This window comes from Oncorhynchus mykiss, chromosome 22 (genome assembly GCF_057628025.1).
Source record: "Oncorhynchus mykiss isolate SJ-2025 chromosome 22, ASM5762802v1, whole genome shotgun sequence".
In the NCBI taxonomy this organism is placed as follows: Eukaryota; Metazoa; Chordata; class Actinopteri; order Salmoniformes; family Salmonidae; genus Oncorhynchus; species Oncorhynchus mykiss.
In genome coordinates, this window is record NC_143043.1 from 32615567 (window position 1) to 32628042 (window position 12476).

Below are 12476 nucleotides of genomic sequence, written 5' to 3' on the forward strand. Positions count from 1 at the left end.
GGAACACTGTCCACTTACTTTTTATCACCACGTATCATAGTCTACTCTAATGCATAAATAGGGCTTTATTGATTTCAATATTACCAGACTGAATTAAGTTACATCACAGCTTCATGAACAGCTGAAAAACAGAGCGAGCTCAAAGACCGTGACAGGTGGCCTGGTCAGAACCAATAGTAGCCTATTTGACTGAGGGAAAAATATAGACGACAATAGTTATCTTTATTAGGTAATTGAACCCGGTTATAGCCTCTAGTTGTGCACTGTGCACTAAATTGCAGAAGACACTGAAAACAATGTTTTGTTTATAGTTTTATTTGCCTCGGTTGTTTTAATCCTAACTGAACTGGTGCGGTCAGTGCGCAATCGCTGGTAGCCTAAATATTAGAACCAGTTCAGCAAAGCAACCTAAATAGCTTATCTAATGAATAACGTTTACACACTCACACGTTTAAAACGAAGGATAGACAATATTTTCTTATCATATCTTTCAAAGTGGAGAAGATGTAACACAACGGAATATAAAATGGAATTATTGAGTTATACATGGTTTTTATGGTAGACCTAATCATCTTTTCTATTAATCATGACATGAATAAAGTCAGGATTTTTCAGAAGTGTGCCTCTTTAGAAAAAAGAGAGACTGGGCAAACACCGAAACATATATGTCCTATGATATACATAGGCCATGATCTAAATAAAATGTTGAACTAAGAAGTGATATACAGTATCTTTCTCTAGATGTAGGTCTACGCTATACAGCATTTGTACAAACGTTAAGTATGAAATAAAACCACAGCGCACAAAATTGACCATGAATTAACACTTTTAGATTACTGTTTTTTATTGGGAAAGTTGTGGTATTAGACCCCTTGACTTGAATCAAATGAGCGTTCCCTGAGCCAAGTCCGCACTACAGAAAATACAAAGTCGCTTGGTAAACCATTAATTTTCAAACAAGCATAACCTTTATTTTATTATTATAATGAATGTAGGACTATGTATTTTTCATTTTTTCTGCATATAGTAGCCTATTGAGATGCCTCTGTAATGAAAAGTGCTGTAGAAATTAAATTAATTATTCTACAACGTAGTCTATGTCAAAATGTTAACAACAGTCTTTGAGTTGTGGAAATCATCCTAGCCTAAATCCAAACCTGGTGCATCAACGAAACAAACCGGACTACGTGTGTCAGGCTAAATCAACTGAATGTCAATCACCACCTGAGCTTGACACATTATTGATGCATGAATATAGCTATTAATTCAGAGTAAATAATAATTAATAAGCAGTCTAAATGATCATTAACGACAACAAGATGGAAATGTTAATTCATCCTGAAATTATTAGAAAATAAAAGTAGTAAACGAAGATCATTGTAATTCAAGATGTGATTGCTGAATGCCTATCAATGTAGAACTTGAAGTTCATAATGCATTAATTTTGAAAATATTAAAATACAAAATGAACAAAAATACCATAAAAACAGTCAATCGTCGTGGTCCTTTCTCATCCAGATATGAATTTATCGCATAGGCTACAGTCCTACTGAGCTACACGTGAAATTAAAATGATTTGTCAACCATAATTAAAAACGGGAACGAGGTTAAGTAAATAATAGATAGCTAGCCTAATATCTGCGAGGGAAGGTTTGTAATAGGAGTATAACAAAGCGGTGGGTGTAGCAGCATCAACACGGTCATATAGGAAAACAATATTGAAATGATACCATCAAACAAACTTTAAGATAGGACTATTAGCAACATTTGGCAATGTGCAAACGCTTATACCTAAAATGTGGTAAGCATGTTGCCATCATGCCTGGATTTTTAGTGTCTCCCGCCCTACGGTGGCCATGTAGAGTATTTCACACCTATAGCCCTAAAATTGCACAAGGCAAATGTGTGCATAATGTCCAATATTCCAGGACAAAGAGTGTAAATCCCTCAGAGCCTCAGGAAAGAATTGGGCCTATAATATCAAAATACTCGAGCACTGTCGCCCATTCTAAAACCATTTAGATCCCAATTTCTGTTACTGGAAAATGTAAAAATGTCTCACCAGAAAGTATGCAGGATTTCCATTTCAGATGATCATGAGGGTTTTTCATAACGGCCCTATTTGAGCTAATCAGCGGAATAAGATATGGGTTACTTTTCAGTTTTCACTGTAGCCGGATATCATTTTGTTGATTATGAAGTGGCTAAAGACTTCAACACCCACGGTTCACATTCAATATGTGCAAGAAGTCGTTTGACCCCGTGACCTCGGGGAAGTAAACCATGCAACAGAGGAAACATGTCCCGGCGCAGTAAACCATCCAAAATGACGACACATCGGCTGTTTATAAAACTTCCAAATGAACTGGCAGTTCAGGCTATAGGCGACCCGGTCTCCTCTACGTCAACTGACAGGTCAGGTATTTCCAAACACTGAACGCAAAATTCTGAATTAAGGGCCAAATCCTAGAAATCACGCAGATCTCTTCAGTTGATTCGGTGCTTACATAGTGAGCTGCTGCAGGGTATAACAAATGAAAACTCGATCGGGAGGAGTTCAATGCTATTATCTGGTTTCGACCTATGCCTTCAGATAACACAGCAGAATGGCCTATACAAATACTATTTTGAGTTGACCATGCATGGGAATTTTAAGGAGCGTGGAAATAATCAGTTTATTTTCTGAACGTGATTGTTTGCTCCGACAAATATTTCCGTTTGGAAAGAAAATGTAATTGCACGGATGTCAGTTATATATCTAGTTTTGATTTACTTTGATTGAGTCGTCAACTAACGTGAAATACAACAAACAATTTCACCATGTAATTGGATTTAGGTTAAAAGTTAATAAAAATAAAGAAATGTCCTTACCTTGATTACTTTTTGCAAATGCAGTTAGTTTTCCACGTTGATTCAATGTCATCGTTTTGGGGGGGGGTTGAAATGACGTGGAAACCACGTTGATTCAAACAGTTTTTGCCCAGTGGGTTATTTCAGGTTTATGTTATTTCAAACTTCTGAGTAAATCAATAAATATATTACCAATAGGACTATAGTACAAAAGTCAAACACAAATTCAAACATGCATATAAAACCCTCAATGTTTGTTTTTTGTTTCATTGACTAACGTCAAATAAAAATGCACATTTAAATAGGCTACATTTCCTAAACGTTGTATTCTACTTGCACATCATCATCTGCACATCTATCACTCCAGTGTTCATGCTAAATTGTAATTATTTCGCCTCTATGGCCTATTTATTGCCTTACCTTCCTAATCTTACTACACTTGCACACATTGTACATATATTTTTCTATTGTGTTATTGACTGTACGTTTTTTTTTAATCCCATGTAACACTGTTGTTTATGTCGCACTGCTTTGCTTTATCTTGTCCAGGACGCAGTTGTAAATGAGTTCTTGTTCTCAACTGGCCTACCTGGTTAAATAAAGGTGAAATAAAAATGCATTTGCCTCCGTTACGTTTTCAATTTAAATGAAATGAATCTAACACTTCATAAAGTATCTGAGTCCGGCTACATGTGTTGCGAATGAAAGTGCCTTATAGTCCAGTCAGAGTACTTCAGCGGCTCTGGGGGTGCAGGCTTTTTCCAAGTTTTGGCCTATGCTCTGATGGAATATAGCCTCCATTGAGATACATGTACAGCTTTTCAGGTGGGCAAATTGGGCATACACTCCATTTCAGTGTATTATACACATGCCTATAAACCGGACACATTTCGGCTACATATGAAGTCTGGACATAATATAAGACCGAGAGGAGAGAGATTCAGCCGAGGCAAGCAACAAAAACGAAACAGGCCTATATGTTTTAAAATAAATCAAGTCGACCTGCGTAAAAACGTTAGAAATTCGAATCGAGACCTTTATATGTGTACTCAACGACGCTCGATTCCATTAGGCCTACATTTCTATTCAAATTACCTTGACATATATGAAAGGTTTTATAGTCTACGGAAAGATCCTGCAAGTTAATATTCTATAAAAATAGCATATCATACTGTATGTCTTAAAGGTAGAGTCAGCCATGTGATGGAGATCAGGTTTCCTCAATTAGCGGCCCACGTGCTGAATTTGGCCCGCAGGTGGTCTTATTTGGCTCCCCAAGTTCTGAGCAATTTGTTTTTATTATCCTCATTATTATATATTTTTTCATTGTTGGACATAAAATATTAAATACCAGGAAATCAGCTCCAATTGATTTACATTTTGAAAATCGTTTCACAAGTATTCCCACACACATCAGAGACATATACAAATGTAAGCAAGGTTTGAAATGATTGATTTAGTAAAATATTACAGTGCCTTCAGAAAGTATTCACACCCCTTTTCCACTGTTGTTGTGACAGCCTGAATTTGAAATGGATTACTTTGAGATTTTGTTGTCACTAGCGTTGAAGGAAATACATTCCTAGCTTGTGAGGAACGTGTTTGCTGGCCTCATAAATGCTAGCCAGCTAGCAAATAATTAGAAGAAAAACAACGTTTCTTAGGCTCGAGTTATGCTAACCCATTTGCAATCCCTTTAGCAGGCTACAGAGGTAAGCTGGCTAATTAGCTACAGTAGTTAGCTACTGTCATCAGTTGTTGTGTTTATCATGTTTAGCCTATTCCACCGTTTGTAGAATGCATGCTGACATTTGAATATAGAGCGGGAAAAGAGAATCCGGACACACTGTAGACAAGGTATTTAAATGTAGGGGTAGACGCATGACGTGTACGGAATTCCATGATCAGAACTCTATGATCAGAATACTAAAACTGCATGAACTGTCAAGTCTAGACACAGCCTTTGTTATGGTAAGCCAAAATAAGTTCAGGAGTAAGTAAAAATGTATCAAGTCACATAAGTTGCAATAATTGTGTTTAACTCATCTCTGTACGCCACACATACAGATAATTGTAAGGTCCCTCAGTCGAGCAGTGAATTTCAAACACAGATTCAACCACAAAGACCAGAGGTTTTCCAGTGCCTCACAAAGAAGAGCACCTTTTTAGTAGATCGGTTAAAAAAAAAAAAAAGCAGACATCGAATATCCCTTTGAGCATGGTGAAGTTAAACTACACTTTGGCCGGTGTATCAGTACAGTCATTTACAATGACGGCCTACCCCGGCCAATGCTGGGCCAATTGTGTGCCGCCCTATGGGACACTCAATCATGTCCGGATGTGATGCAGCCTGGATTCAAACCAGGGACTGCAGTAAACGCCTCTTGCACTGAGATGCAGTGCCTTAGACTGCTGCGTCACTCGGGAGCCGGTTCATGCCACTGTTGACTTTAAAACAGAGTTTAATGGCTGTGATAGGGGAAAACTGAGGATGGATCAACAACATAGTTACTCCACAATACTCACCTAATTGACAGTGAAAAGGAAAAACCCTGTGCAGAATAAAAATATTCCAAAACATGAATCCTGTTTGCAATAAGGCACTGAAGTAAAACTGCAAAAAATGTGGCAAAGCAATTCAGTTTTTGTCCTGAATACAAAGTGTTATGTTTAGGGCAAATTTTAATACATTGCTGAGTACCACTCATCATATTTTCAAGCATGGTGGTGGCTGTATCATGTTATGGGTATGCTTGTCATCGGCAAGGACTAGGGAGTTTTTTTTAGGGTAAAAAGAAACGGAATAGAGCTAAGCACAGGCGAAATCCTACAGGAAAACCTGGTTCAGTCTGCTTTCCAACAGACACTGGGAGACAAATTCCCCTTTCAGCAGGACAATAACCTAAAGCACAAGGCCAAATATACACTGGAGTTGCTTACCAAGACGACATTGAATGTTCCTGAGTGGCCTAGTTACAGTTTGGAGTTAAATCTGCTTGAAAATCTATGGCAAGATCTGAAAAATGTTTGTTTAGCAATGATCAACAACCACAGCTCTTACACTCACCCAGAAAGACTCACAGCTGTAATCACTGCCCAAGGTGATTCCAACATTTATTGACTCAGGGGGTTGAATAGGCCAACTTATATAAATCATGATATTCCCGTTTTATTTTTCATCTTTAAAAAAAATACATGTTAAAATATTTCTTCCATTTTGACATTAAGAGAGTTTTGTGTATATCGTTGACAAAAAAAGAAATGCAAATGAAAGTCCTGTGGCTACCATGCTGTAACAGCGTGAAGCGAATCTCTGCACAGATACTGCGTGAGAGCAAAGTGTTGCATCTCGCTCATCTCAATATCTGCGGTGCTGCTCGTGCCAACATCATTGCGCTGAGTCTAGAATTAAATTAAATTTGGTAGCTTACAGTCCTTAGTCATTGTAGGCTATTGTTGGCTCATATGAATAGGCTGTATTTTCAGTCTGCTGCTTATGCCACTGCAAATACTAAAGTTGAAATAAACTGCAGTTGGATGTGATCTGACTAGTTAGTTCCCAGGTAAATATGGATCTGGAAAACTACATCAGAGTCCAGCTCCCACAGATGATCTGCTCCATCACCAGGATGGTGTGAGCAAAGAGGGTGAAAATATTATCCTAAGCAGTCAGGATCCCAGGTTAGTCTATCCAAGTATCACAGTGAGGCTGAGCTCTTCTTTATGTTCCATCTGCAGACAAGAGCCCAGAACTGAACAGGCAGAATGCCTACTATTGACAGGGCATTGGCCTACTCATTACTCACTACCCACAGACTGTGTCTGATGACGTGCGTGTGTGTCTGTTTATTGTATTAGAGCTTGAGAGTTCTCATTGGACTTTCCACAGAAATCCCATAGCATATCCTATGCATATATTTATTGTTTAAGTAATCTCCTCCCTGATTGGTGTGAGCCGCACCTCCATGGCCTCGGCGACCAGCTGTTTGTACTTCCCCGTGTCTAGCCCCACCGCCTCCTCCACCGTGCAACCTGCTGCGTGCATCAGCACCAGGTTGGACACACCCAGGCGTGCCGCAGGGTCAAAGGTCACCACGAAGGTGAAGTCTGACGGTACAGCGGATTTTGAGGACGATGTCGTCGGGCGAGTCAATGAGGTTGACGGTGGCCATCTTCTGGGGGTCTGACTTGGACATCTTGGAGGGGTCGCGGAGGGATTTGACCTTCTGTGTGAAGCTTGATTGGGATGAAAAGAGAATAGGCCTTGTTAAGGCTGGGTTGTGTTTGGCAGCGATATGGCTATTATTGTTATTAAGGTGAATGTATGCATGGGATATCATTACATCAGTTAATCATATCCCGATAAGAAGAACCAGGTCCTGGCAGGATGCTGTCAGCAGAGAAGTCAGGGTTGCATGGGGGGTGGCACTGGAGGATGAATGGGGAGGGTCTCTTTCCTGATGAGCTCTTTGTTTCAGGGTGATTTAAGAGGACATCTTTGATTGGGAATCAAAGTGGTGGCGGATGACTGGCAGTTCTGCCAGAAGCTGTTGCTCTGGTCTCTTTCCCACACAACGTCCATCGGTAAACAGCCAAAGACAGCACCAAAAGACAGCATCAATCAGCCTGAGCCAACCACTGTCCCTAACCCGCCCCTGTAATACACACACACACTTTCATCTATCCATCTCAACACGCGGGCGCACACACACATCTCTGAAGTCGTCTTGAGGACATACCCCCTCCCGCCTCCCCAAATCTATTATCACTTTATTTCTCAGATATATGAGGAAGGGAACGGTCCTTTAATCAAAGCTCCATTGCACGCATGGCTGGTTACATCTTGTGCTTTCATGATGGCGATAATGAAGGAGTATAAAACGGAGTGTATCAGAGTGGGGTTAAGTATCCATCAGTAGGACATGCTGGCCATGTGTCTTTGTGCATGTGCATCTGGATGTATGTATCCATACGGGTATATCTATGTGTTGTGTATGAGAGAGAGAAAATGAGAAAGAGAGAGTTGGATTGTGAGTATGTTTACGTCTGAGTGAGTGTCTGAGTAAGAGAAAAAATACTACACTGCCTGCATCCATAGATGTAACCCCTGTGTGGTACACAGTAATTCACTGAGCAGAACACGTGGCTCAGGGAATAAGTCTCCATATGTGTTCTTGAAGATGCGGGCTAGGTCCTGAGCCAAGTCCAGATGTTGGACCTGATCTTATCCTACTGGGATGTGAGTGGACCCGTAACAACATACAACATAGAAAACCTTACACTCAGTGAATTTATTTTTTAAAATATTAATTTAAATTATTTGCTGCTGCACACCCACACTTAATAGAGACTGAGCTCACTTGTAAAGGAGAATATCCGCAGCCTGCAGGACGGGGAAAGACTACAGCCCCACACTCCCCTCATTCTTCTGTTTACTTTTCATCTGGAGAGAGAGCAAGAGAAATAGGGGAGAGGCGTGTAGCAAGAAGAAAGAAAAAGAAACATTGCAAAGAGAGAAATGTAGAAAATGAAAGACAAAAAGAAGAAAAAGAAAACAGGTTAGCTTGTCTTTAAGGCGGCCTGTTCTCTTTACGAGTGAAGAGCTCTCGCTCATACAAACTCAACATGGCTGAATCACAGGACATTTTCCACCACGTTTGACGTGAAGTCAGCTGTTGAGTAAACAAAAGGTGTTTTCAGTGTAGAACCAGAACACTGCTGGCCGTCCTTTCCTTCCCTCTGGCCTTCTAGTAAAACTGCATGTGGCCAAGGAAATCACTGTCATTATGAGAACATTTAAACAGATCTGGCAGGTGAGGTGCTACTATGAGAAACAAACAGGACTAACAATAGTCAGGATGCTGAACATGAGAAAGGAAATAGAGGGAAAAGGAAGGATACCATTGAACTTTCAACCATTTGTAACTTGACTAACAATTTAACTGATCATCAACTCAATTGTGCAGCCATTGATATTAATGCATAATTTACACAAAAAGTCAGGATTAGTCCCCATGTAAACTCATTCAGTGGTTGTATCACTTCATTTCAAATCCTACAGTATTCCCACGCTGTTATGTACCTTTCACTGAGGCAGGTGTCTGAGTTGGGGGAATACTGGCAAGGCAGCCCAGGATCCAGGACAGTTCAGTGTGTTCAGAGACCTGTGGAAGGGAGGAAGACACCACAACCAGTCACTCAACATGTTCCAAGCCTAAATGTTATTATTGGTTTTAAACTAAGCCCACATGTAAAATTAAACATCAAGTATCTTCTCCACCACCTCAAATAAACATAAGTAAAAACCTTCCAGATCCTCACATGGTGGGACTCTTCAGCCCCACCATGTGGCAGAAATAGGAACTATACTGGATCTTCCCTGTGCCCTAACAACCAGGTACTATGTTGCCCAGATGCATAGCCAATAGCCATACTCCATTATACTACATCAGTGACAAGGCATTAGAGCCATTAAATAACTCCAATCTCCTGGACATTAGCAGGGCTGGATTTAACGACTCCCTCTCTGCATCACACTACAGCCATCCCATACTTCTTTCTCTCTCTCAACATGGGTCTCTCTAAAACCTTTGGGCCTTGCCAACATGAAAAAAAGGCGCAAAATCCTTCTGCTTCAGAGACTTAGAGTTTATGGGTGCTGGCGAAGTGACTGCCATCCCTCTCCGCTTAAAACGGATTCGAAAGAGTGTGACGTAAACTCAAGACAGCACGGACATAAACAAACATTTTACACTGAATACTTGTAGCTAGAGAGGGGGGGACTTGTTACATACAGACTATGAACGTGAAATAGGACAGATGTCGATGTCAGCAGAGTGAGGAAGGAGACACTGATATAGATCTAGGTGAAATAAAATACATTTTAGAATGAACATCAACTCCATTCATATTGAATGTGATCTTTCTTCGTAGTATATGAAACAAACACACTACTAGTAATGTTATGGATTATGTGACTATAGGACTAATTTTTTATTTATTTAGGCGAAAGCCAAAATATTCCTATAAACCTCAGAGCTTTGTGGATCTGCTGCTGTTATTCCAGTAAGAAATGGAGCAACTCAGTGGCGGTCGGTGGCGTTTTAATACTAGGGAAGACTAGTTGTTAGGGTGCATGGCCTTATTTCTATTACAGCATATTGGCATGACTGTCATTCATATTCCATTCACCAAGCTCAATATAACATCAATAGGTTTAGGCTGCTACATGATACTCCAATTTGACCTATACCCATCATGCTACAACCTAGCCTATAAATGAAAGTTTATAACGTAGATGCACAGATCGAGAGACAAATTGGAGTAATCAAGGTGACAGATAGTGGTTGTGTCCGAATACCCATACTTGCGTCCTAAATAGTAGGCCGTTGGCATATGCAAAAAAAAAAAAAAAAAATGTTTTATAGTATGTGACATTTCGAAAATCAAGTATATTTTCGATGCCCAAATGTCATAATCATTTCTCCTTTGACAACAGCTGATAATAAGCTGTCAATTAGATATGGAGATGCACTACCGAAATGAACCAAAAGCAGGAAACAACACAATCACACATGACACATTCTCAGTATACAAAAATATGTTTTATAGTATGTCACTTTTTAAAAATAGAGTATGCTGTAAATGCCAGGATGTTATACTCATTTTCGCTTTGCAGCTGATTTGTAGCTGCCTGCTGTGCCTTTAACTAGCTATGTGCTTTAGTAGTTAGCTAGGACAAGAAGTTATAACTGTTCGATCAGTAACGTTTGCTAGCTACATGGTTACTTGCTGTTCACCATCAACTTCAGATTTAACTTTAGCCCAGTTAGCTAGCTGGTTAGTTTCATTGCACATATGGGTGTAATCATTAGCCCAAACTGTTGCAAAATATTCTGAAACTAGTGTTTCTATTGGACAGATTCAGGCAGGTTCACTTTCGTTTGCTGAACCTTTCCAATAGAAATGCTAGTTTTTGTTGCAAAACGTTTTGCAAATGTATGGATAATACACCCTTGTTAAGGTAAAAGTAATGGTAAGCTGCACTCATTACTGTTTCACCTTGGCACTCCAATTTTATAAAGTATGTGGCCATCTAGCTACATAAAGTTCAAACAACTTTACTTTCCTCATGTTTTGGTTAATGTACTTAATCTCATGTCTTTTCAGGATCTAGATAAAGGAGTGTGAGCTGGAGGGGAAGCTGCAAGTGGGTGAACCTTAGGCTTAAGCAAGAATAAATGTGGGCTCCTCTTTCTCCCCAAAGGGTCCAGATGGGGAGGTGGGAGAAGGAGGTGACAGCCTGTGAGGCACTCTTTATGGCCATTTTAGAGGCCATGACTAAGAAGTAGTTTTATGTATTTTGTATGCATTTTATTCATAGCTGTTAATGTATTCATTTGTTACTGTTTTTGGTGAAGTTCGTTTTTTTAAAACCAACGTGGATTTCTGTTCTCATTGAAAGTGCTTCTTGTTTGTAATGTTTTTTATTTATTTGATACCGGTACATTTACTGTTGGTGTGTTTTACTTTCAACATAAAAAAATGCACTCGCACATCTGAGCTATCTTGTTGCAGGTGCATGGTAACAATTAGATAAGTTCAAATTGAAAGGAAACCGTGCACACTGCTGTCGCTTTGGTATAATAATAAATTGAATTTCTTTAATGCTTTTCATAACAATCTCAAAGCGCATCAAAAGCAAAAAACAAACAAGCAATTTCATGAGTAGCCTAACTATAGTTAGGTCAACCAATAGAGGCCAAGTCTTTGAGTGCATATATCCTCCAAAGATGGAGAGGGACAGCTCATGGCTTGATCAGAGGAAGGTGGTCAGGGAGATGGGTGATGAAGATGGAGTCTGGTGACGATCTTGTATAGGAATAGCTACTCTGGGAACCAGCTTGAGTCATGTAGCCACTAGCATCCTTCACAATGTATGGCACCTACCCAGCGCTGGGCACCAGAAATCTAGTAGTAGCCAGTTGTCCTCATTACAAGTCCTTTGCCTCACCACTGCATTCCTCTACTGCTTTTCCCACTCCTCTCAAGCTCCAGGTGACTGCCATTGATACATGTGCAGGCCTACGGTACACTCAAGTTCACTCCAAAGAAGTCATTCCAAATGCTAGCTACTTAGCCCACAACAATAACATGAAAGGTCACTGGGTTGGGCTACAGACCATCCTTTCCGGTTCATATGTGAAGCCGACACTGATGGACCTTGGAAAAAAACCTGCTCCGACTGGGAAAATTAGTTTTGAACGGTCATCCCAATAGTCAGAAACTCAGGCACTTCTTCGCCTTGAAGATCACAGACATCCTGATTTTACACAGTCTGAGCTAATTTTGTTGACGAATTCCTAGTTGTCTTGAATGCACCAAAAGTAAGACGTTTCGGGTGTGGCATACTGCATTCTTTTTCTAAACAGTACGTGCTAAATAGTATGTAGTACAATTAGTAGACAGTATGCAGTTTAAGTAAGTAGTAGGCAAAACGGATTTCAGACTCAGCCAGTGACACATTCAATAGGGCCTTGCACACAAAGTAAGTAGCATACTGATTTCAGAAAATATTTAAAAAGCCAGTTCCACTACCATATTTACATGTGCAGGGATACTGGAGT

General features: G+C 39.9%; 1 pseudogene; it reads right to left on the reverse strand.

Moving 5' to 3' along the window:
- Positions 1-6775: 6775 nt before the first annotated feature.
- The window catches only part of LOC110502080 (tryptophan--tRNA ligase, mitochondrial-like), a 28091-nt pseudogene continuing 22390 nt past the window's right edge, over positions 6776-12476 (reverse strand).